This window comes from Microcebus murinus, chromosome X (genome assembly GCF_040939455.1).
Source record: "Microcebus murinus isolate Inina chromosome X, M.murinus_Inina_mat1.0, whole genome shotgun sequence".
NCBI lineage: Eukaryota > Metazoa > Chordata > Mammalia > Primates > Cheirogaleidae > Microcebus > Microcebus murinus.
The window spans coordinates 7,030,484-7,057,324 of record NC_134136.1 but is presented as its reverse complement, the minus strand read 5'-3'; the positions used below and the strand labels follow the sequence as shown (position 1 = coordinate 7,057,324).

The window sequence follows — 26,841 nt, the reverse complement described above, 5'->3', positions numbered from 1 at the left end:
CCGCGAAACCTTGCCCGCAGCCGGCACTCGTAGTCGGCAAGATAGTTTGTGCCGCGCACTGACGACGAAGCCGTTTTGCTTTCTTGTGATGAGGAGAGCTTGAAAGCACTGAAAACTTGTTTTACTTTATAGGCAGCTTTACTTGTAATGTAAATCAGAATAGGTAACATATACATATATGTTTTTATTATGTTATTTTTAAATGTTCACAATTTTATTTTGATAAATGAAAAATTCGCAAAGTCATCACAGCTGTCGGCTAAAGTCGTCGTACACGTTCATCTGTAGCTATGGACTATAGTAGATGCTTGTCCCAAAGTGGTTAATGGCCTAATGCTGAGTTTGCATTCTGCCGCGTGCCGCTGCTCAAACTACAGAAGGTGGACTTGTTAACTCGTCATCCGCCATATTGGTTCTACCTTGCCGCCAACTGACTACTTCTTCACACTTTGGACCACTTGAAAGGAAAAATGTACAATTTTCAACAGGCTGTGGAAAACCCTTTTTGCAATTTCATTGCCGATGGTTGAGGCACATATTTTGATTAATCCTACTTTTTGTTGTGTGAGTTATAATGAACTGTACTTTTGATTTGATGTTAGACATTCCGTATTTAATGACCTAATGCTGAGTTTGCATTCGACCACGTGCCGCTTCTCAAATCAGAAGGTGGACTTGTTAACTCCTCAGCCGCCATATTGGTTCGACCTTGCGGCAAACTGAATGCCGCTTCTTCGGCAAACTGAATGCTGCTTCTTCGGCAAACTGAATGCCGCTTCTTCGACACTTTGGACCACTTTTAAGGAAAAATGTTCAATTTTCAACAGACTGTGGAAAACCCTTTTTGCGATTTTGTTGTCGATGGTTGAGGCACATATACTTTGATTAATCCTACTTTTTGTTGTGTGAGTTATAATGAACTATATTTTATTTTATTTTTTTATTTTTATTTTTTTTATTTCAGCGTATTATGGGGGTATGAACTATACTTTTGATTTGATGTCAGACATTCCACATTTAATGACCAAATACTTTGTTTCCATTGTTTCTCTCCCATTCTCTATTATGTCTCCGGTAAACAATATAGGACACTTTATGAGATTAATTGCATTGAAATAGCCAGTTTTCTGGGGGACAGCTTTGGTTTTTATATGAGCACTTTTCCTACTGATTACTGCCAATGGATACACATCACTACTGTTCCATCATGTTTGGTCCAATGTTAGTGTCATCAGATTCATAGAGGAAGTAGGAAAATAGTAAAGATTAAGGATTCAACGTTTAAAAATTACAGACAGGTCAAAAACAGGACTACTTCTTGATTATTTAGGAACCAAGTAGCCATTTGTGAAATGCCTTTCTTTCCTTCTTCCATCATGTTCACCAGTTGACCCATAAGCACTTCCATTCTCTTATGATCTGGGGCCTGACTCTGAAACATGGTGTGTGACCTCATGTATATTATGTATGTATAACCTTTATAGGATTGTGCTTTATTAATCCTTCACTAATACATTAGATAATGGGAGGGCAAGTCCTTTGAAGATGGTTTTAACCTCAGGCTATTACAGCTTGTCTGGCTTCTTTGATTCTAAAGTTTGGTGGTGTTACACATTCCGGTCTGAAGGGGATATTTGGATACTTTATTAACATAACAAACCTCTACCTGCCCCACCCTTCAAACTCAAAGCCAAAGTCCATTAACTTATTTGCATTTGTTATACATTTTGCGGAAATTTTTGCAGGAGGTATCTGATGATTTAATGTGTATTCTCTGTTTTGCAAATGAGCACTTAGAAACCCATTATAGTTATTCCTGGACTACAGGTGAAGTCTTCCTGGTGCTTAATGTTGTTTCTAGTATGTTATTGACTTCTCAAATTTTTCCTTTTTTTTGTCATTTTGTAATTTTTAACGTTCTTTTTATCCGCAAATTACTTTTAATTTTTTAGGCTCCGCCTCTAGTGCCTTCCCCACCCCCACCTTTCCCTCAGTTCTTAAAGCGCTGCAATTCTCTGCTGCAGCCATATTCTCCTTCTCCCTAGAATGTTAGCTTCCTGACCGAAGATCTCTTTGCATTTTGGGGCTCTTTTGGAACATTTTCCAACACCCCAACACCCCTTATGGTGTATTTCTTTGAAAAAAAGTCATCAAAATTCCATAAAATATTTTAAAAATTCTATGCTTTCTCTTAGGAGTTTCTTGACAGTTCCTCCATATTTTTTTGGTATTTGGAGTATTTTTAGGCAATTTTTAATTTTTATAGAATTTTTTCTTTGGAATGACTTTTGGTTGACACCTTTTATTTGTGATTTAGTATTCCAAGGGTGTCCCCTTTTTCTATATTTGGCCCATCGGGGCTGCGGATATCTAGTTTCATTATTGTTTTTTCTTTGCCCAACGGGGCTGTGGATACCTGCCTTTTAATTCTTTTTCTTTTTTAAAATTTGCCCATCGGGGCAGTGGATACCTGCTTTTTATTTTTTTTTTTTCCCCCTTAGCCCATGGGGCAGTGGATGTGTCCACGCGCCCCCCCCCCCCCAACTCCTCTCTGGCTGATCGGGGCAACGGATACCTGGTTTTTAAAAATCTTTGTTTTTGGCCCATCGGGGCTTCGGATACCTGCTTTTATTGTTTTTTTCCCTTGCCCATCGGGGCCTTGGATACCTGCTTTTATTATTTTTTTTTTCCTTGCCCATCGGGGCCTCGGATACCTGCTCTCATTTTTTTTTTCCATCGCCCATCGGGGCTTCCCATGGATGAAAGGCGTTGGTTTCCTGGGCTGTTGCAGTATCTGGAATAGCTACGCATTTTTTTGCTGCTGATCCGTTGGTGGTGTGTGAGTGTACCCACGGCTTTGACAGGAGAATGACTTCGCAGTTATGCTATGGCGCCGTTCAGGTTCTGGAGGAAACGTGGCCGCCATTTTAGACTCGCCTCCTAAGTCGGCTTAGGAGTTGTTTGTGCTGAGTCTGAACTAGGGTGGCAAGATGGATGACAGAGGCAGTCATGTGCGTCGCAGGAGCTAGACGCGTTTGAATGAGCTAATCTGGGGTCTGGTAGGAGCTTTGCCTGCTTTGCATAGGGAGGCAAAGAAACAGGATCTCATCTAGCGGGAGCTAGGTGAAAAGGAGAGAGTTTCGAGAAGAGTTCCGCTCAGGGCTTAAAATGGCGGTTTTGACATTGCCGCATTGCTCAGCATGGCAGGCTGTGCTTTGTCCAAGATGGCGGATCCAGTTCTGCCGCAGTGTTCAAGTGGCGGGAAGGCCACAGCAGGCTGAGGGAGGCTTTGTTCCTGCGCATAGCATGCAGTGGACATGTGCGATCCCATAGTAAAAGATGGCGGCTGAAGGACTCGCCGCAGTGTACAACGTGGTGGTCCCCTTTGTCTGGGCTGCGTGCTTTCCACGTTGCCTCTCGCAGCAGGGATGCTATGGCAGACTTCATTATGTTAATATCATGGCTTTTGCCACCTGGACGTCACAGCGGGTGTCCCTTTAGTCTGATCTTGGCGGACTTGCCGCATTGTTAAAGATGGCGTGCTTGCCGCTTATTGCCGCACACAGGAGACCGGGAGAAACGGTGGGACGGACGGTGTTCGATTGCCGCATGGCCCATCCAATGAGAAATGTGGGTGGAATTGGTCACAGTCAGTTAGAGCAGATGGACATTTGGTTTTCCACCTCCCTCCCATCTCCTTAGTCCCTTCCGGTCCCGCATTGCCTCCTGCAGTGCTGGATGTCCCGCTGTGAAATGTGAACCACATCCGATTCCTTTGTATTGGTGCCATGGCCTGAGGCTAGTCTTCTCCCGCCACCCAGCTAGTCTTCTCTGCACTGTGTGGAGATGGCGGTGAGCCATGGCGAGGACAAGAGTGGATCACAGATGATCATTGCCCAACAGGTGGGAGAAGAATAATTCCTGCCTTCCTCCAGAGGAACACCTACCCCGTGGCTAATGCTGGGGTCGGATTTTGATTGATATTTATCTTTTGGATCTCAGTGATATAGTCTGATCGTGTGATTTGCTGCTGTTTGAATTTAAGTCTTAAGTGACTATTATAGAAATGTATGTACCGGCTTCAATTACATTTCATGCGTTTTCATTTGGGGTTATAAAAAATTGCTTGAAGTTTCCAGTTTCTCTCTAAATGCCTTAATCTCGTTATGTTTTTTGACGGTAGCTATTGAAAGTTAAATCGTTCGGCATTTTAAAAAAAAGCTGCTGACTATTTTCTTTGAGATTAGCTTAACGAACTATTTACCTTTGGCTTTTTGAAGAATTTGGTATCATATAAACAGTTAATTAAATGTTTAACTTAGTTACTGAATGTAAAAAAGAGTATCGGAAGGTCTACACTGGTCCAGGCCTTGCTTTGTTTCCATCCTTGATAGTGCTGCACTAGTTGACTTATGACCTACCTATTCAGGCTTATTCGAGTATTAATGGCCACATTTTAATTTTCCGTGGTACCCTGCCTAGCCCTGGCCCTTCCCCAGCCCCTAATGCCCCAGCCCCAGCCCCGGCCCCGGCCCCGGCCCAAGCCCCGGCCCCAGCCCCAGCCCCAGCCCGAGCCCGAGTCACAGTCCGCTAACCCCCGGCTCCTGCCCCGGCCCCGGCCCCAGCCCCCGCCCGCACCGCCCAGCCCCAGCCCCAGCCCCTGAGCCCCAGTCCGGCTTCTTTCGAAAGCCATGTTAATTTTCACTGATTCAGCGCTCAAAATAGTCTGTTAATCCCATTAAAATGGGATATTCTACCTACCTCTGGCATTGCCGATCTTCAGTGCTGATGACTAGTTAAAATTAAGGATTCCTGCGTATCGGCATTATTGCCTATAGTTTGAGTTACTCATCTTCTCAGTCTCTTGCCGGTAAGGAAGGAGAAGCCATTCTTCCGTCATTGCTGCTGCAGTCACAGTCCCAATTTTCTGAGTAGTGCTTAGCGACAATTTCTTATATTGTGTTGTCCACCCAAAATTTTTTGTATTAAAGTGAAATTCTAATTGCCGGTAATCGTGCCCATTGAATTAAACTCCGGTCCGAACCTCATTTGCATTTATCCTGAGGGCAAATACAACTTAAGTCATTTGTTGGACAGTTAAGTGCTCCGTTCCAGCCTCGTCTATTAAACAAAGGCACCCTCATACTCTTTTAAAGTCCTGCTGTTCTTGAACAATTAAAGAATTAAATTAGTAATTATTCGTTCCTTCATCTATTCATTACAAGTATTTCCACTTCCCTTTTCATTTGCTCTGAGGCAGTGCCAGCTACCTGACACCACATTTCTTAAATTCTTGAGCAGAATCTATTGTCCATAGTCCTGCTCAGTACACCAGGGCCCTTTGCAACTTTTTTGCACAACAGCAGAGATGCTCATTTTCAAAGCCCCTTTCCCTTGGGATATTAATGGCTATAATCATAATTGTTCATGGTTCTATCTAACAGAAACCTCTACCTCTATGCCATTGTTGCTGAATTCTTAACTACCCACGGTCCCTTCTCTTAAACAGCTGATATGCATAATTGCATATACCTTGGCTCTGTGCAATAAGAAATGGATTCTCATCCCATCGCACCCTCTGTGAAATGTTGCTAGAGAATGCAAATTATTCAAGAACCCAGCTCTTGGACAGTTAATCAGCACAGTTGCAATTGTCCAGAGTCCTGTCCATTAGAAAGGGCCGCTGTATTTTATTTGCATGCTATATATAATGTGGGCTGATCACCCAAGGCCACTTCTCTTGAATTAATGATGTCCATAATTGCATTTGTCCAAGATCTTGTGTACTGGCTTCATCCACTCTCTTTGTAATTCCAGCAGGGTGTTCTTACTACTCAAGACCTCTGCACTGGATAGTTTATATGCATAATCTTGATTGATTAGAACTGAGTCTTTTATATCAGGATCCTCTTGCTGTATATAAAGAGGGTGCTGATTACCTAATGGCCCTCCTTAAATTACTGAAGTGCAGAACTACAATTGTCCTGTTTCCCATTAGTATGAGATTGCATTCCCTCATACTCCTTTTCCCTCACTGCCCCTACTTGGGATTGTAAATGTGCATAATTGTAATTTCTCCCTTTGATTAAACTAAGATCCCACCTACTCACACCTTCTTAGCATTACCGTAGAGGGTGTTAACCGCTAAAGAAAGCCCTGCCTTTTGTACTGTTAATGTGCACAGTAGCATGTTTTCCTCTTTCTGTGTACTAATAAAAAACCTCACTCACTTCCCTTGATTTCAGCAGTGGATAATAACCTCTGTTGAAGATCTTTGCTGAGGGATAGTTAACATGAACTATGGTAATTGATCATAGCTGTCTTTCAGATCTGTTCCACTACACACTCCTTATTTTACAGCAAGGGATATTAATTACTTTCATTACTTTTTCCTGGGACTGTGAATGTTAAAAATTCAAATATTCATTGTCCCTCCCCCCTTTGAACTAATGCCCCACTCCTTTTATATTAAAGCAAGGGATGCTGGTGACCCAAAGTCTTTCTCTTGAGACTCTTATTGTGTATATTTCCAATTGGCATGACTTTTAATCTCCATATTTCCAGTGGTCTGTGGGCTCTCCTAATAAGCTAGTATTGTAGCAGGGGGTACGGATGCTTAAAGTTTTTCTCTTGCACTGTTAAGGTGCAAAATTGCTCTAGGATTCCACCCCCTCAAACCTCATTTGCATAAAAGCAGGAGCAGCTATGGCTGCTTTTCCTGTACTGATTAAATGCGCATAATTTACAGTAGTTGATGAGCTCTTAGAATGAAATCCCATTTCCTCGTGCCATTTGCATTACTGCAGGAGCTTCTAAATAACTAAGATTCACTCTAATGCATACTTCCATTTCCTCCTGTACTTTTATACCAGATGAGGACCTCACCCACTCTGTTTGCATTCCAACAGGAGGTAATTACTACTCACGACCCTAAGACTAGTAAAGTTAATGTGCACAATCTTAGTTGTCTTCTTGTACAGGCTTTTAGTTGTCCACAATTATGCATTTTAGATCAGAACTCCTGTACTTATCAAAGCAGAGTGTTAACAAACATAAAGCCCTTGTTTTGCGACTGCACATGTACGTAATTGCGGTGTCAATGATCCTTCACATCCTCTTGCTTTATTGCATGGAGTACTGTTTAGTTAAGGCGCCTTTTTGAAACTGTTAATGTGCCTAATGAAAATTCCATTAGGAGCCCTCCCCTTCACACTCCCTTTGAAGTACAGCAGAGATGCTGACCGCTAAGGCTTCGCCTTTTTGCTTGTTAAGATGTGTGACTAGCCGGGCGCGGTGGCTCACGCCTGTAATCCTAGCACTCTGGGAGGCTGAGGCGGGCGGATTGCTGGAGGTCAGGAGTTCAAAACCAGCCTGAGCAAGAGCGAGACCCCGTCTCTACTATAAATAGAAAGAAATTAATTGGCCAACTAATATATATATATATATATAAAATTAGCTGGGCATGGTGGCACATGCCTGTAGTCCCAGCTACTCGAGAGGCTGAGGCAGAAGGATTACCTGAGCCCAGGAGTTTGAGGTTGCTGTGAGCTAGGCTGACGCCACAGCACTCGCTGTAACCTGGGCAACAAGTGAGACTCTGTCTCAAAAAAAAAAAAAAAAAAAAAATTGTGTGACTGTATTTGTCCAGGTTCCTATGCACTAGATAAGGAAGATCTTCCCCCATCCCCCACCTTTCCCTTCCAGCAGGGAGTGCTTACTCTATAAGACCCTTATGTTTGGGCAGTCAAGGTGCACTTACAATTGTAAGTGACCACAGCCATGCACCTTGGGCATTAATGTGCTTAACTGCACACGGCTCATCCCATTTGAGCAAGATCCTACTCTCAGACCCCTTTGTAATACAGCAGGGGTGCTGATCACCAAGCCACTTTTCGTGGCATCTTATGTGGGCAATTGTATTTATTGGGGTTTCTGTGCACTAGATAAGGAAGCCTCCCCTACCCCATCCCCCCACTCCCAATCTTCCTTTCCCTTCCAGTAGGGGGTGCTCACTGCATAAGAGTCTTATGTTTGGACAGTCAAGGTGCACAATTGTAAGTCACCACAGCCATGCACCTTGGGCATTAATGTGCTTAACTGCACACGGCTCATCCCATTTGAGCAAGATCCTACTCTCAGACCCCTTTGTAATACAGCAGGGGTGCTGATCACCAAGCCCCTTTTCTTGGCCTCTTATGTGGGCAATTGTATTTATTGGGGTTTCTGTGCACTAGATAAGGAAGCCTCCCCTACCTCATCCCCCCACTCCCAATCTTCCTTTCCCTTCCAGTAGGGGGTGCTCACTGCATAAGATTCTTATGTTTGTACAGTCAAGGTGCACAATTGTAAGTCACCACAGCCATGCACCTTGGGCATTAATGTGCTTAACTGCACACGGCTCATCCCATTTGAATAAGATCCTACTCTCAGACCCCTTTTGTAGTACAGCAGGGGTGCTGATCACCAAGGCCTCTTTTCTTGGCCTCTTATGTGGATAATACTGGTTTGAGTTCCTGTGTACTAGACAGGAAGCCTCCCCTACCCCATCCCCCCACTCCCAGTCTTCCTTTCCCTTCCAGTAGGGGGTGCTCACTGCATAAGATTCTTATGTTTGGACAGTCAAGGTGCACAATTGTAAGTCACCACAGCCATGCACCTTGAACATTACTGTGCTTAACTGCACACGGCTCATCCCATTTGAGCAAGGTCCTACTCTCAGACCCCTTTGTAATACAGCAGGGGTGCTGATCACCAAGCCACTTTTCGTGGCATCTTATGTGGGCAATTGTATTTATTGGGGTTTCTGTGCACTAGATAAGGAAGCCACCCCTACCCCATCCCCCCACTCCCAATCTTCCTTTCCCTTCCAGTAGGGGGTGCTCACTGCATAAGAGTCTTATGTTTGGACAGTCAAGGTGCACAATTGTAAGTCACCACAGCCATGCACCTTGGGCATTAATGTGCTTAACTGCACACGGCTCATCCCATTTGAGCAAGATCCTACTCTCAGACCCCTTTGTAATACAGCAGGGGTGCTGATCACCAAGCCCCTTTTCTTGGCCTCTTATGTGGGCAATTGTATTTATTGGGGTTTCTGTGCACTAGATAAGGAAGCCTCCCCTACCCCATCCCCCCACTCCCAATCTTCCTTTCCCTTCCAGTAGGGGGTGCTCACTGCATAAGATTCTTATGTTTGGACAGACAAGGTGCACAATTGTAAGTGACCACAGCCATGCACCTTGGGCATTAATGTGCTTAACTGCACACGGCTCATCCCATTTGAGCAAGATCCTACTCTCAGACCCCTTTGTAGTACAGCAGGGGTGCTGATCACCAAGGCCCCTTTTCTTGGCCTCTTATGTGGGCAATTGTATTTATTGGGGTTTCTGTGCACTTGATAAGGAAGCCTCCCCCACCCCACCCCACCCCACTCCCAATCTTCCTTTCCCTTCCAGTAGGGGGTGCTCACTGCATAAGATCCTTATGTTTGGGCAGTCAAGGTGCACAATTGTAAGTGACCACAGCCATGCACCTTGGGCATTAATGTGCTTAACTGCACACGGCTCATCCCATTTGAATAAGATCCTATTCTCAGACTCCTTTTGTAGTACAGCAGGGGTGCTGATCACCAAGGCCCCTTTTATGTGGAATATACTGGTCTGAGTTCCTGTGTACTAGACAGGAAGCCTCCCCCACCCCACCCCCAATCTTCCTTTCCCTTCCAGCAGGCAGTGCTCACTCTATAAGATCCTTATGTTTGGACAGTCAAGGTGCACAATTGTAAGTGACCACAGCCATGTACCTTGAACATTAAGTGTGCTAAACTGTACACTGCTCATCCCATTTGAATAAGATCCTACTCTCAGACCCCTTTTGTAGTACAGCAGGGGTGCTGATCACCAAGCCGCTTTTCTTGGCCTGTTATGTGGGCAATTATATGTATTGGGGTTTCTGTGCACTAGATAAGGAAGCCTCCCCTACCCCATCCCCCCACTCCCAATCTTCCTTTCCCTTCCAGTAGGGGGTGCTCACTGCATAAGATTCTTATGTTTGGACAGTCAAGGTGCACAATTGTTAAGTGACCACAGCCATGCACCTTGGGCATTAATGTGCTTAACTGCACACAGCTCATCCCATTTGAATAAGATCCTACTCTCAGACCCCTTTTGTAGTACAGCAGGGGTGCTGATCACCAAGGCCTCTTTTCTTGGCCTCTTATGTGGATAATACTGGTTTGAGTTCCTGTGTATTAGACAGGAAGCCTCCCCTACCCCACCCCATCCCCAATCTTCCTTTCCCTTCCAGCAGGCAGTGCTCACTCTATAAGATCCTTATGTTTGGACAGTCAAGGTGCACAATTGTAAGTGACCACAGCCATGCACCTTGGGCATTAATGTGCTTAACTGCACACGGCTCATCCCATTTGAATAAGATCCTATTCTCAGACCCCTTTTGTAGTACAGCAGGGGTGCTGATCACCAAGGCCCCTTTTCTTGGCCTTTTATGTGGAGTATACTGGTCTGAGTTCCTGTGTACTAGACAGGAAGCCTCCCCCACCCCACCCCCAATCTTCCTTTCCCTTCCAGTAGGGGGTGCTCACTGCATAAGATTCTTATGTTTGGACAGTCAAGGTGCACAATTGTAAGTGACCACAGCCATGCACCTTGGGCATTAATGTGCTTAACTGCACACGGCTCATCCTATTTGAATAAGATTCTACTCTCAGACCCCTTTTGTAGTACAGCAGGGGTGCTGATCACCAAGGCCCCTTTTCTTGGCCTCTTATGTGGATAATACTGGTTTGAGTTCCTGTGTACTAGACAGGAAGCCTCCCCCACCCCACCCCACCCCCAATCTTCCTTTCCCTTCCAGCAGGCAGTGCTCACTGCATAAAACCCTTATGTTTGGACAGACAAGGTGCACAATTATAAGTGACCACAGCCATGCACCTTGGGCATTAATGTGCTTAACTGCACATGGCTCATCCTATTTGAGCAAGATCCTACTCTCAGACCCCTTTTGTAGTACAGCAGGGGTGCTGATCACCAAGGCCCCTTTACTTGGCCTGTTATGTGGAGGATACTTGTCTGAGTTCCTCTGTACTAGACAGGAAGCCTTCTCCCACCCCACCCCGCCCCCCCCACCCCACCCCTATTCTTCCTTTCGCTTCCAGCAGGAAGTGCCCACTCCATAAGATCCTTATGTTTGGACAGTTAAAGTGCACAACTGAAGTGGCCCCAACCTTGCACCTTGAACGTTAATGTGCTTAACTGCACTTGGTGCATCTCATTTGAACAAGGTTCTACTCTCTGACCCCTTTTGCAGTACAGCAGGGGTGTCGATCACTAAGGCTTCTTTCTTTGGCTTGTTCATATTCCTATGTACTAGATAAGGACACTCTCCCTCCCACTCCCTTTGGTTTTAAGCAGGGAATGCCCACTACTTTAAGATCCTTATATTTGTACAAAGTATGTGGTTTTGATGACCACCACCATGTCCCTTGGACATTAATTGTGATGTGGTTCATCCTGTTTAAGCAAAGTCCTATCCTCTTGCCCTCCATTTGCAGTTTATCGGAGGTGCTGACCCCTAGGTCCCCTTTTCTTTGGCTGTTAATGTACATAATTGCATTTACCTGGGATCTTGTGCACTGGACAAGGACACTCCACTTCTGACTGCCTAGTATGGGTAGGGGGAGTGTGGCCTTCTGATTTCAAGATTGTTCTTTTTTAAGGACCAAAGGAGGCAGGAAAAGCTTCATCTTTCTCTGTACCCCTTTTTAATAAAAGGATTTGTTCTATAAAATTTGGATTCAGTCAAAAGACTTCACTTCAGGACCTTTACATTTGAACATTTGTGCATAATTGCAGTTGTTCACAACCCTGTAACTTTCAGGACCATTGTACCTCCTTTGCATTACTGCAAGGGGTACTGTTTTCCTCCAAGGCCCCTTGTAGTGGACTGTTAACGTACATAATTGAAATTTTCTTTTTTCTTCATCACTAAACTAAGGTCACACACCTTAACCTTTCCTTTGCAGTACAGCAGGGTGTGCGGATCAACCAAGGCCCTATTCTTTGGGACTGTTAATATGTGCAGTTGCATTAGCTCCTGTTTTGTGCACTAGATAAGGAGCCCACCTACTTTCTTAACATTTTCAGTAGGTAGTGCCCACTACTCAGACTCTTTCACTTGGAAAGTTCACGTGAACAAACATGATTTTCTAATCATGTCTTACACCAGCACCCTTCCTGTACCCTCCTTGCTTTAGAACAGGGGATGTTGTTCACCTAGTGCCCCTTTGGACTTTAATGTGCATTAATGCAATTCCCTATCTCTTGTTTTGGACCAGGATTTTATCTCCTCATAGCTCCTTTGGGTTAGGGGCATATTAACTATGAATGAGCCCTTCTCTGTTGAATATTAATGTGCATAATTGTATTTGTCTGTGGACCTGTATAGTAAAAAAGGACCCTGTGCGCCTGCCACTGCCTTTTTGATTGCTGCTGAGGAGTGCTAACTGTTCATAACCTCAGCTCCTGGATAATTAATATGCAAAAAATAACAGTTAGCAAGAGCACTGATCATTATATGGGGGCCTGGCATCCTCTTTGCATATATCATGGGTACTGACCAACTAAGGCCTCTTGGACCGGTGATGTGAATATTTGCAATTATACATGCCCGTTTCTGTGAAACTGGGATATCATGCCCTCACATCCCCTTTGCATTACTGCAGGGGCTGCTTCCTACCCAAAACTTCTCCTGGGACTGTTAATAGACACAATGGCAATTATCAGTGATTTCTTCCTTTCCTAAAACTTTTCTGGGACTATTAATAAGCACAATGGCAATTATCGATGGTTTTTTTTTCCCTCCCTGGCCTAATGAAGCAAATATCCCTCACCCCCAGTTTTCCATGGCATAATAAAGTATAAACATTGCAATGTGCCATGCACTTGTCCATCCAACAACGGCCCATACCCCCACTCCTTTTGTATTACTCCAGTGTATAAAATCCTGGGTAGCCATGGTCTCACCCTTCATACAAGATCTTCCCTTTCCCTGCCCCTGTCTGCCCTTGGCCCCTTCTTAATGCTCACAATCTCAGTTGTCCCTATATCCAGCCTTTAAATAAGACTGTGCTCCCTCTCTCCCCACTTCTTCCTGGTCCCGGCCCTTTGGCCTCTTTGCTGGGTAATGTTGACTGACCAAAGCCCTTTTTCTTGAACTTAAAAAAGTTAACAATCTCAGACATCATTGGTTTACCCACTTTGTATTGCTGTAATGTCGCAGTTGCACTTTCCTTCATCCTGCCCATTAAGAACCCCTTTATTTCCTTGGCATTGCTTCTGAGTAGTGCCGACTACCCAAAGCCCTCTCTGTATTGTTTAATGGTCACGGTACTAATTGTGCCATTTTGAAGCCCAGCAGTCCAAGGTCTCCCTACCACTTTGGTGGTCTTTGTGCAGTGTTGACTATCAAAAGCAGGCCTGAACTAGGTGAATGAACCTTAACTCTTTTTCTTTCATTTGTTAATATCTCAATTTAAATTATAGTCACATTCTGGGGACAGGAAATATTCCTGTCCACCTCTGCTATTGCTTTGCTATGCAAAATACTCAAGGCAAGTCAGGCCCAGGAAGCTGGGTTGCTGCCCTTTATTTTATGTTTTTAATAGATAGTATCGAATTGTCTCTCCAGCAAGGAAGGTTAGCACTTTTTCTGCATTCTTCCTTTAAGAGGAGATTGCCTGGTTGAAAATCTCTCCTTGTCTCTTTTGTATATTGCTATTGTATGGTGCCAGTTGCTAGTATACAACCAGAAAAGTTGCTGTTGATGTTTTAATCTTTTACGAAAGAAGTCTAGATTGCAAGGTGGAATTGATAACCTGGTCATTTTTTTAACACCCCTAAATCCATTTATGTTATGTACCTGATGACCAGTGTATCTCATTTTACTGAGGATGGTGGGTCTGTGGATAGACCACTGTGACTCTTGCTATTTGAATATTACCAAAGGAGTTCCAGAATGGGGAACTCTTCAGACTAGTATCTTTGTTTGGGCTGTACCGCCATTTTAGAACCAATCTTTGTTTGAGCTTTAACACCTTTCTCTTTAAGAAAAATGGCCTACGCTTTCTAATCCTTAAATTTCTTCCTCTGGAGCACCAGCCTCTACTTATTTCAAGAAGAATGCTATAAAAGAATTAAAGGAGAGAATATATGCAGAGGCACTTTTAAGAAGCGTAGGTCACCTTGTTTGATTAATCTATTATATAAAATGAGCCATTCAATTATGCTATTAATTTGAAGTAGTTTGAAACATCACCCTGAAGTGAATACTTATCTGAGAAATGATGAAATCAGCTTGCCCATTTTATAAGAAAAATAAGCCAAGATCTAATAATTTATATTTCAACAGTGAGAGATGGCTGCCTAGTAAAAATGAATTAATATCCCAGCCTCTAGTCTACAGGGAGTTTATAGCAAAGGAGCATTTAATATGGAATTGCTGAAGCAAATAATTAGTCAATGCAACAGCAGTTCTTTTTAATCACTTGAAAAGGATACCATTTCTCTGAGGAGGATGTCAAAAGATTGGCCCAGCTCAGGGTGCAGTTTACACTACTAGCTCCTTGGACTGCTGTAAGAAGAGTCTCTGGCTCTATAAACTACTGTAAGTACTACTTTGTAGTTATTAAGTAATCTTTTCCCCATTCTATTTTCTTTCTCTTAACTGCCACCCATAGAAAAGTCAGAGGGTCCAGTAAGTCTCTTTCCCTCTTCCCACCTCATCTGAAATTCATGGGTTAACAAATGGAACTGTAGAATTAATATTGTGTACCCAGCCCTATGCTAGGTTACAATGAAGTGACGGATGGGAATAATATCATCTTATATAGTTTCACCCCTGAGAAGGTTGTATTGTTTGTTGAAGAGATATTATAATATAAGCATACTTAAAATAATTTTAGGAAATGATAACCAGGTGCTATCTTGTGCTGAATTATAGGTAATAGAGTTTTTAAAAGGGAGCCCACAAGGGTTTGAAATTGATAGGATAAACTTAATAGGTTTGCTTTTTCTCTTTGAGCCAAGATAGATATGCTTAATATTACAGCCATCTGATGTGGGTGGTGCAGTTGTTTTATTTCAATGTCATTTATTACCTCTTGTGGCAACATGGAAAGAGGTATCTTTCCATATCTGTTTAGATATGTCCTCACCATTGTGTTTGGCTATGTGCCAAAACTGACAAATTGGTGATTGTTAAATTTCATAAGCTTGAGCTTTTAAGGTTCAAGGATTGGGGGTATAAATATGATACTTTGGCTCTTTGCACCATTTTACTATATTTCTGCCCAAAAACAGATGGCCATGGATAATCCAGACCAGAGATACTTTTTTAGTTTGGAATCTTTAGTTTGGAACCAAGAGGACAGTGGAGAAATATACGTTTTAGAAAAAAAACCTTGACTTTCCTTACCTACTTTATGCTGTAGTTTATATGCCCTCTTTTCCTTCATCTTTTTCAATGGTGTTTTTTTCAGAGAAGCTTAGCATCCTTGATGTAAAACAAACACAAAGGCCCAGCTGAAAAAATATTCTTTAACATAAAATTTGAAACTCTTTTTGGTGAATATCTATGCATCCTAGCAGGAGCAACAAGAATCATATAAATGAGCTGGGCTTGTTACTGCCCATTTTAATTCATACTCATATTTCCTTTTAGCTTATCTCCCCCATCCCCCACCCCCAATGCCTAATGACATTGGCTGACTAAGGGTAATATACATAATGGTACTGAACCTTCTTGAAAACATGGTCTGTGCCACTATTTCTCAAACTCAAGTAATGTTTTAGGATGAAACACCTTTTAAAGGAACAAAATTTTCTGAGACCCTAAAGGATATGTGTTTTGAGGAACACTGACTTAAGAAAGTTATTTGAAATGTAAACATGTTATCCAATTTCAAGTTATCTTTGTCAAAGACATGTTTTATGCAATTCATGTGGAACTTGGGGATCCGTGAGAATATATCCACAAATCCCCGGTGTTCTTATCACCCCAATTTGAGAAATACTGGTCTGTGCTTATGAAATCTATTGCTACTAGTCAAATTGTTATTCATTCTCAATGTTTAACTATAACTGTTATTGGAATTTGTTTTAAAGGGATGAATTCAGAGGCGGTTCTGTACCACAACTCAAGAGGAACGATGGCTTGATTTTAGGTGGATTGGTGCCTCTTAGACAGCATCCAAAGGTGAATGAATCTTGGAGTTGGATTTAACTTCATTGCTTGAAATAACCTCTACCCTTAAGAGAAATCTCAGCAGTTGTAAAAGAGGATGCTCTAGAAATGTGGGCATCTTCAAAACAGAGATAATTCTTGTGTTAATTCAATAAATATTTATTATGCCAGGCACTATAAAACCAGACATAATTTCTGTCAAGGAATTTGCTTTCTTATGGTGGATGCAGAAATGAACAAATCATTGTGGTGTTGTGCAGTGTGTTGAGTACCATAAAAACGTTAGGAAGTTCTGTGGGGCACATAGGAAGAAGAGTGGCAGAAACACTCTTACTGAGCAAAGTTATGGGGAAAATGCAAGGTGTGACCTTTGGTTGGTCAGCTCAGGATATGTAAGCTAAGGGCTTATAGGCACTACTCCAGTATATCTTGCTTTTTGCAAGTGCATTTTAATGAACTATATGTTCCCTTACATGGAGCGAATAGCTATTTTTCATGGATTGGGAGTGGGAGTTAGATACTGGCAAAGTTATGAAAAAGTTCTGAACTGGGAATAAAACTTAGATTTTAGTCTTGACTCTAACTTCAGTTCAAATTGCCATCAATTTGAACTTCAGCATCTCAGGACTGCTGATAAATTAAGATAAGGACTTAAATTGAATGGCATAATCCCTGAAAAAACATGACATTTTGTTGTTTGGAAAATTTTCAAAAGATCAATAAAAGCAAGCACTTAAAACTGACTACAATTAAATCCATGTAAACAGAAAAGAGAGCAAGTGTTTAGATTAGATTCGTAAATAATGATGGGGCCTGTGGTTATAAAATGTGGAACATAGACTTACCAGTTCTCAGGTTCCATTTTGCTTGCTTTTTTTTTTTTTTTTCATTTTGCTTGCTTTTTAAAAACTGTGTCTTAGAAGTCTTCAGCACCTGGTTGAGAGATTTAAAAAAGAAAAATAACCTTTTAATTTTATACCAGTTTAGAGATTTACAGAACAATTCTGAAGATAGTTATAGAGTTTCTGTATACTTCACACAGTTTTCCTTAAGTGTTAATATCTTACTTTAGTATGGTACATTTGTCACAATTAACCAATATCGATACATTATTTTAAACTAAGGTCCATGTTTTACTCAGATTTCCTCAGTTTTTCCTTAATGCTTTTATGTTACAATAGGGTCCCATCCAGGATACCTCATTGCTTGTGTACTTAGTAGTACATGTTTCCTTGGGCTCCTCTTGGTTTCTTGGATACTTTTTGTTTTAATGAACTTCGCAGTTTTGAGGACTAATGGTCAGGTATTCTGTAGAATGTCTCCGTATTGGGATTTGTCTCATGTTCTTTTCATAATTAAATTGGGTTTATTAGTACTTGAGAGGAAGACCAAAGAGGTAGAGTGCCACTCTTTTTTTTTATTATTATTATTATTATTTTTATTTTTTTAGAGTGCCACTCTTATCATTTATCAAGAATACATGCTATCGATCATGTTGATGCTGTCCTTAATCACCTGTCTGAGGTTACTGTTTGTTAGGTTTCTCTACTGTGAAATTATTCTTTGTTTTCCCTTTCCATGCTGTACTCTTTAGAAGTAAGTCTATGTGCAGCCAACACTTTAAGAAGCAGGGAATTATCATCCCTCTCCTTGAGGGCAGAGTATCTACATAAATTATTTGGAATTCTTCTGCATAGGAAGTTTATCTTTTCTCCCCAATTTATATATTGATTCAATCATTTGTTTATATCAGTAAGATCTCATGGATATTTTATACTCTGGGTTATAATCCAGTACTATATATTGTTGTTCAAATTGCTCCAGCTTTGGCCATTGAGAATTTTTTCAGTTGGCTTTGACAGTAAGTCCATCGTTGTGAGTTTTTTGTTTGAGCACTTTCTTATATTTGGCATTGCAATATGCTTCAGGCTCACTTATAATTTCCTGCCTGATCCTAGAATCAGCTATTTCTCCAAGGAGCCTTGATTACTTTTATTGGAGAATGATATTAGAAATCAAGATCTGGGTACTATGTGTGCTCCTTACTACTGGAGTGTCATTCCATTAAGACTGTCTCAGTTGACAAGCACAAGGAGATATGTTTGCATTCTAACTTGTGTATATGCACATATCTATAAATATATATATAAAACCATCTGTATCTATATGAAGCTAAATGTGTATTTATACCTATGTCTTCAGCTCTAATCATTATCACATGAATTATTATAGCCACCTCTCCTTGCTTATCTGTTACCTCCCATTCAACAGTGAGAAGCCTGCTTTGGTTGGGAGATTTTTCTGTTAATATTATGTAGGACAGTGAGTGTTTGACATTTGCTTTTGTGGTTAAGCTTAGAGAGAGTTTAGCTGTAGTGTGATTAAAAGTTCCTGAGACTAGAAATGACCGTTCTACCTTATGTGTTTCTGCCAGTTTTGAAACTGTAGTATAGGTTCCAGAAACAAACTTAATGTTTTAAGAACCAGAATCTATCCCAATTCACATTTTGTCCTTCATTTTTAGATTAACTTACTCTGATATATCCAGGTAAACTGTTCCTTGGGTATACATTTCTTTTTTCAGTTTTTTTTCTTTTTCTTTTTTTTTTTTTTATAGAGACAGGGTCTCGCTCTTGCTCAGGCTGGTTTTGAACTCCTGACCTTGAGCAATCCGCCCGCCTCGGCCTCCCAAGAGCTAGGATTACAGGCGTGAGCCACAGCGCCCGGCCTCAGTTTTTTTTCTAAGAGCTAAAGGACTCTGAGAACACTGGAGGTAGGAAGGGAGAGGAAAGGCATGTTCTTATGTGGAATTGGGAAGGTCCATTTAGTGACCGCCAGCTAGTCTTCCAAAGTGTCTATTTAAGACCAAAGAGTAGATAAATGCTTTCCTTGGCAATTGTAACCCAAATCCAATTTTCAATCTTTTTATTTTATTCAAGAAAATTGGTGTGCTGATACAAAAAACATGTTCTGATTAACATTGCATATGAATTAGTAATTGAAAATAAAATGAAATTGAACATAATTTTAGTATTTTATGTTACATATTAGTCTGAGACAGTGTTTCTGAAATCTGTGTAATAAGTTTGACAAAGGGAACTTTTCTCAGACTTTTCCCTTGTCCCCAACATTTCATTATAAACATTTGCAGAAAAGTTGAAAGAATTGTTCCGTGTATACCTATATAACCTACCACTTAGATTCTGTAATTAATAGTTTGCTATATTTGATTAAGCTTTACCTTTAAAAGAAAAAAATTCTTATGGACCTTTTAGTTTTATGGGAGTATTGTTAAGTGAAAGTTTATGAACAAAACAGGAATAAAATCTTGCCTAGATTATAATACAGCTATAAAACATAGAGATATACAAATTAATAGTAAATAAATAGCTACAAAAATGTGAATATGGTACTATTATAGTATTGCCTCTTTTGAGTGTGCCTGTCTATACTGTTATGTGCTGTGTTGATGTACTTAACCAAACTGCTGTTTTTGAACTGCTACAAAACCTTGTTATAGCACATAGCAATGCTATTGGCTTTCATTGGGCACAAAACACATTTATATACTGTTTGCCTCTATTCTTTTTTTCTACACGCTCCAGGCAACAAAACCAGACTATTTGCCACTAATCTGGCAGTGCAGTCCTCCATTATGAGGTAGTCCTGTAGCTGATTCAGACTTTCTTTACAGTGAAATGAAAATACGGTAAAAGTTTTGTGGAAAGCTCCCATAGTCCCGAGAATGCATGCACAGACCCCAGAGTTAAAAGACCTGTAAATTGAGAGAAAACATGGGTTCAAGTATTACTTGGCTACTTAGTAGTTATATAACACTGAGGTAGTGTCATCTTCTGGGCTGCTAGTTTCCTTAGAGAATAAAAATATTGGATTACATGATTATTTATATCCCTCCTAGCTGTGATGATTCTGTGACTTGGCTGGTGCTAGAGTATTCAGACCACATGGCTGGCTATGCCACTTGGTTATTATGTCCAAAATATTTTGATATTTTGTTGGGCTGTGAGATGACAGATTCTTAAAATTCTTCTCAATGGGCTGGGCGTGGTGGCTCATGCCTGTAATCCTAGCACTCTGGGAGGCCGAGGTGGGAGGATTGCTTGAGCTCAGGAGTTCAAGAATAGCCTGAGCAAGACCGAGACCCCCTCTACTAAAAATAGAAAAAATTAGCCAGTCAACTAAAAATGAAACAAACAAACAAAAAAATTAGCCAGGCGTGGTGGCGCATGCCTGTAGTCCCAGCTACTCGGGAGGCTGAGGCAGGAGGATCTCTTGAGCCCAGGAGTTGGAGGTTGCTGTGAGCTAGGCTGACACCACGGCACTCACTCTAGACCGGGCAACAAAATGAGACTCTGTCTCAAAAAAAAAAAAAAAAAAAAAAATTCATTCTCAATGAATGTTGAACCCTAGTGAAATGTTTATATGGTTTTGTACCAGTTCCAGAATGTAACCACTTTCTCTGGCTTTAGTTTCCCTTTAAGGGAAAGAGAATGCACTTTGAGTATGTCATTAACATAGTAATAGGCAGCGCCAGAGGACTTTGGAGCTACAGCAGCCATGCTCTGTAAATATGGCTCAGAAGGTTTGGGAAGACTGGAATGGTTGTTTCCTTTTAGATATCATAAATGAATTTAAATTAGAATCCATTCATTTAAAATTTCTTCAAGTAAATTCACTTGCACATGGAGTGTTCCTTTATTTTATTAATGGAGTTTCAGGAAGGAACAGAGTAAATATGTATAAACTGCCATGTTTAACCAGAAGCCTTATATGGGGGTGAAGTATCTGTCTTAGGTTAGATAACGATGGGGAAGGATATTGGCAAGAGATTCTGAAGCTTATTCTGCTCATATTGAGAAATCACAGAACACTGTTTGGCCTTATTAGACATCTTAGCTAGAGAATAGAGTTGAATAAGTGATTTCTGGTGCTTTGGTAGCCTACTGAACCTTGTCTTTCTTCTCAAGGACATTCTGAGCATGTGAAACCTGAGAACTGCAAGCAGGTAAGAGGCTCCAAATTCAGCAGATCTTTTCCTTTTGAGAATCTGGGACAGGCTCTAGCTAATCTGAGCGGATGGCTTGCAAGCTACCTGGAGAAAAAGGTAGTTTGGGGAGCTTATTGTTGTAGGACTTCTATCTTTGCCTTTAAGGGCTTTGAACTTCCTGCAACTCTCCTTTTACAAGTAGAGCATAAGCCAGTTTTCTGAAGTTTCTACACAGTATATTTTTTGCATATACACATATATTTTAACTTTTCGATAGTGATTTTGGGTCACTTCATTTATCCCTCAGCTGGGCTCCTGTGAAGTCTGTAAGGGCAAGCATACTTGACCCCCATTCCATAAATGAAGAATGAGAGATTCAGAGCAATACATTACTTCCTTTCCCGTCACATAACTAGTTAGCAAGAGAAGTAGAATGAATCTACACTTTTTGATGATTGGGCCTTTGAATTATTCCTGCCTTCCTGTGGCATGCTGGTATTAAGTTCTTAGGATTTGTTTATGAATAGGACCAATTTGATCTGTGTCCATCTGTTTGGGCAGGGCAAATTCCATTCTCACTGCCATTTCCTTGCTTTAAGAAATTGAAGGCTTCTTAATTTGAACAACAATTAAATTGCTAAAAAGTAAAAGAGAGCCCCAGGGCCTGTATGAGCTAGTAACCGAATTCCTAGCCTTCTGTACGGCGTTTTTCCTTTTGCACAGATTTGATTAGCTGTTGTCATAACTGGGGTTCTATATGCCTTTGACCATTCTTGGTTTCTCTGAATATCCTAGAATTCTGGGGGTGCCCTACTGTACAAGTTGTTCAAGAAATGTTACCGTGTGGATTGAGTAGAAAGCAATTCTGTTTACCTTGGCAGTATTCCAGCATGGTAATACTTACAGTACAAATTAAAAGAAGGGAATGCTGCAAAACTAGGTGGCTGACAGGCACTTCGATTGAGGTGGATTGCTCAGTTCTTAATATAGCATTTTATAAAAGAAGCCAGAGGCAATGCGAAGGAGAATTCTTACAGAATTCATAGGAGCAGACCACATTGGAGCTTTTCTAAGTGGCTTCATGATCTTGGTTAAAAAAGTTTTGGCCAGGCGCGGTGGCTCACACCTGTAATCCTAGCTCTCTGGGAGGCCGAGGCGGGCGGATTGCTCCAGGTCAGGAGTTCGAAACCAGCCCGAGCAAGAGCGAGACCCCGTCTCTACTATAAATAGAAACAAATTAATTGGCCAACTAATATATACAAAAAATTAGCCGGGCATGGTGGCACATGCCTGTAGTCCCAGCTACTTGGGAGGCTGAGGCAGGAGGATTGCTTGAGCCAGGAGTTTGAGGTTGCTGTGAGCTAGGCTGACGCCATGGCACTCACTCTAGCCTGGGCAACAAAGGGAGACTCTGTCTCAAAAAAAAAAAAAAAAAGTTTTAGCTTCTCCTTCCATTAGTTTTAACCCCTTAATTTCTTGCCCCTCACTATATTTTCTGATGAGAACACAAGAGTGTTAATCCACATTCTAGAGGATTGCTCATTAATAAGGACTAAAGAATAAAATGCAGTGTGGAAATTTTGGTAATTATTCAGCTCTAAATTGCTCTTGGAGATTAGGGGAAGTACACAAACTAAAGCTGGAATGAATAGAAGTCTCGTTTTGCTAGACTGGTAGCCAGAATAAAGAGTTCTACACAGCTGTAATGTCCACTCCTCAATCCATACAAAGAAAAGAGTTGAATTCAACCACTAGTTGCCCATTAGGACAGACTTTGCCAGTGTACTCCATTTCAATAATTTATTTTTCTTTTGTTTCTTTTCCAGATCTTCCTCCAAAGAATAGGCTTGTTGCTTTACAGTGTTAGTGACCCATTCCCTTTGACGATCTCTAGGTGGAGATGGGGCATGAGGATCCTCCAGGGGAAAAGCTCACTACCACTGGGCAACAACCCTAGGTCAGGAGGTGCTACCAAGAGACTTTTCTGGGCTCAGATAGGAAGATGAAGTCTCGAAGACAACCACCCCATGTCAAGGTGGGTAAGCTGTCCCTAAAAGCATAATAAGTCATTGATCTTATTTTCCAGTATACCTTGCACTTAGCTTTCCACTAGAGGTTATATTCATCATTATCCTGTATCTGCTTTGGTAAAAACTGCTTCCTAACTAACCTGGGAAGCAAATGGGTGAGAGATTGGTGAAAATGATGATGTATAGAGGGTATAGCAGGTTGCACGATATAAAAGTGTCTAGTGTGGGAATGTAGTAAGTGGTAGAGGCCTACAACCAAATTGTTCTTGTTTTTAGGAGAACATGGACAACTGCCACATCAGTGACACTGATCTCATGGGCAAATGGTTCTATTCCATCTCGTCCTCAAAGTCTCCTTGAGGCCTAAAGGAGAACTTTGTCAACTATTTACATGTAAGATGCCTTGGGATGGCCATGGGATATAACACACAAGAGGCTGTCTGAGAAGATAAATAAGAGTTATGTCTTTTTATGCTGTGTTTGCTGATTGATGGGCACCTCATAATCATAAATGGAAACCTGACCGAAGATGGCACAAAGTTTTCTGTCATTAGGCAAGATCTAAAGAACTGGGACCCTATGTTCTGTAGGTCAGTGATGGAAGAGGCTGAGTAGTGGGTGAGGGTTGGCAGATGAAGGTGACCATTCAGTGTAGTAAATTCTGATTGTACAGGCATTGTCCAGCATTCTTCATAATGAGTGAGTGCCTTATAAATTTCTTTCTTGTTTTGTTTTGTTTTTTTTTTTTTTTTGGTTGCTCAAGTGAAGCAGTGGGAGTGGAGAATACCTTGTAAATTTCATGAGATGTTTTCATGGGTAAAACCCTCGAAATGTTATAATTGACTAGAAAGACCCATAGATTTAGAAATAAAGGAAGTTAGTAACAGAACATAATAGAATGCTAAGGTGAACGTTATCTAGGAAGATTGCTTTGGTAGTCCTGAACCAGGAGACTTAAATAAAGCAAATTTGAGGCGGTCCTATTCTTCGATCTTATTCCCTTTCCCCCTCATATATATTATTTGTTTTTGTGATCTCAGTTATTAATCACTTAAAGGGACTCCTTCCTAGCTGACTGGCATGTTAAACAGGATTCCAGTCTTCAACTAAAGGTATAAGGTGATAGTGTCTCCTAGTGAGTCATTAAGTAATATCAGGCAAGACCGTTTCCCATTTATGTCGTAGTTTCCTATTCTGTTGAATGAGAAATTACGCTCATTTTATTTCTGAAGACCTAAAAGCTTTGACTTTATAAGTGTCTAAGCTCTGTAGAAACACTGTCTATATCATTAATTTGAATCTTCTGTAAGTCTTAATACCTACAGCGTTTACATGGCTTCTCTTTGTTTTTGTTTTTTTTTTTTTTTAGCTCTTGATTGTTCCTTTCATATTTGCGAAATCATTATCCTTCCCAAAAGCAGTGGAGAGAGTTGGTTTTTCGGCACGCACAAGAAATTTGAACATACCAAAGGAAGTCAGCCTTCCCACCTGAAGATCAACATGCCTGGCACTCTAGCACTTTAGAATAACAGGATGAAGTAAGTTGTTGGTGCTGCAGTCCTGTGAGGATTGCTGCAGAACTGATAGCTGGTTTGGGGGAGTTGGTGTTGGATGGGAATGTGGTGGCCTAACATGGAGCAGGGCCAAATGTGAGACTGGAAGATGAGCAGTCTCCCCTATTCCCAACTGGGTTCACTGAAACAACTCAAAGACATTACAGTCTGCTTATCAGATGTATCAGAGGAATTGAGCCTCTTTTAGTCTGTCCTATGTCTTCATTGCATAGGTCCTCTGTCATTCTTAGGGGCTTAAACACTGAGAAGCCTGAAACAGTTTTTGCTTTCTGCAGAAAAGGTGGCCTTTTCTCATCTCCATTTTTGAGAGAATATCTGCAGTTAAGGTTTAGTATAAAAAGAAATTTAGACCCTGAAGCAACCATTATAATTGTGAAGGGTGTGAAAACTAAGTCAGTTTTCTAAAGGGAGGGGGAAAGGAGAAGGTATAAAATGAGGGGATTGACTAAGTGCTGTGTAAGGGTCCTTTATGGAAATATTCACTCATCTGTGATGTCTCATTTGGCTCTTATGGAAATCCTAGTAAATAGTTGGAGCAGAATGTTAAGAGGCACTCATTCTGTGTTCAAATCCTCTCTGCTATTCATTGGGTGTGTGGATTTTGGCAATTTAGAGTGTCCCAATAAATAGACTTGTCTGTTTGTGAGGGTTAAATAAAATAATGTATGTAAAATGCTTAATACAGGTGCCTCACACATGGCAAAGTAAAAGGTAACCCAAGACGTTTCATAAGTTCATTGGATACAAGTGACCACTAACACTATGTGGTAGCACGCAGAGTTGGCACATTTTGGTTCTTTATAAGAAATTCCCTATGGTAAAAAATCTGTTTAAGTAGGAGAGCATCCATGCTGGTGGTCATGGTTGTTTTCATTATTATTGGTATAGTATAAGTAGTATTGGTATAATAATTGCTTATAATAATTATTAATGGCATTTTTTTGTTTTCTTTTTGTAATCTTTTTGTGATTGTTCTCATGTCTGTTGTGCCCCTCACTGTGTCTTGTTTTTTCTACTTCTTACCCTCTTTTCCTAAATGTTTGCCTTTGCTTTTATCTCACAAGTGTGTACTGCTTTGCTAATTTCTTTCTTCCTTGAGTGTCTTTGCTCTTTCTTCTCTTCTTCTCTGCCTACAGTGTCTTACCCATTTCCATTTTTTCTCTTGCTAATTTCTTCTGTGTGTGCCTTTGCCCCATTTTCTCTTAGTTCTCATGAGTGCTCTGTGGCTTGGCTTAGATGTATCTCATTTTTTCATTTTGTTGCTCTATGTCTTTGTTCTCCTAGATCTCACTCTTCTTTTTCACTCTTTCTTCCTTTTGTGTCTCTTCTTTGGGTCACATGCTCTGTGCTTTGTGTGGTTTTCTTGTTCTGCCTGCCTCTCTTCTTTTTCTCTTTGTGAATTCTGATTGTCACTCTTTCCCTTTTTCTTTTGACATTTCACCTTTTTCTGAGTCTGGCCTCCTTTCTTCTATTTCTACTCCTTATCTCACATTTCTCTTTTTCTCTTTTCTAGATTTCCTTTCTGCTTCTCTTGGGCTGTTTTCTCTCCCCCTGGTCCCATGTGCCTCAGTGTCTCTTTGCTGTTTGTGATTTTCTGTTTCAACCTTAATCTCTCTGCTTGCTTGTGCTTCTTCTCTGCTTTTTCCCCTTTCTGCTCATCTTTGAGTATTCCAGCCTCTTCGTCAGTCTATGTCTCCCTTTCTTTCATTTCATATAATCCTCTCTTCTTGAATGTCTTTGCATATGTGGGCATGTGTACGTGTGTGCGTCATGTGTGACAAAGGGGCTTCCTAACCCCTTCCCAGTAGGTGCAGAATGTCAGCTATCAAAATAAGCATTGCAGAGCTGTTCATTGTGCCAGGCTGCCCTGTGAGATGATCCACGACCAAAACAAGGCCCTAGGGTCTAGACTGAAGTAAATCCCAAGATGGACAGAAGGTGGAAGGCTCATAATGGACAGATGGCTCAAAGT

General features: G+C 41.2%; 1 long non-coding RNA gene across 4 annotated transcripts in view; it reads left to right on the top strand.

Moving 5' to 3' along the window:
• Positions 1-26,212, top strand: part of LOC105864086 (uncharacterized) — a 42,987-nt gene extending 16,775 nt beyond the window's left edge. The window contains exons 1-7 of one of the 4 annotated variants that reach the window (XR_012915996.1): positions 2,002-14,679; positions 16,179-16,269; positions 21,246-21,283; positions 23,092-23,300; positions 23,572-23,688; positions 24,665-24,833; positions 25,934-26,212. This is a non-coding gene — a long non-coding RNA (uncharacterized LOC105864086). Of the gene's footprint in view, positions 1-2,001; positions 14,680-16,178; positions 16,270-21,245; positions 21,284-23,091; positions 23,301-23,571; positions 23,689-24,664; positions 24,834-25,933 lie in introns of those variants that run through there. The other 3 variants (XR_012915995.1, XR_012915997.1, XR_012915999.1) reach the window with 3 other exon arrangements.
• Positions 26,213-26,841: the final 629 nt, after the last annotated feature.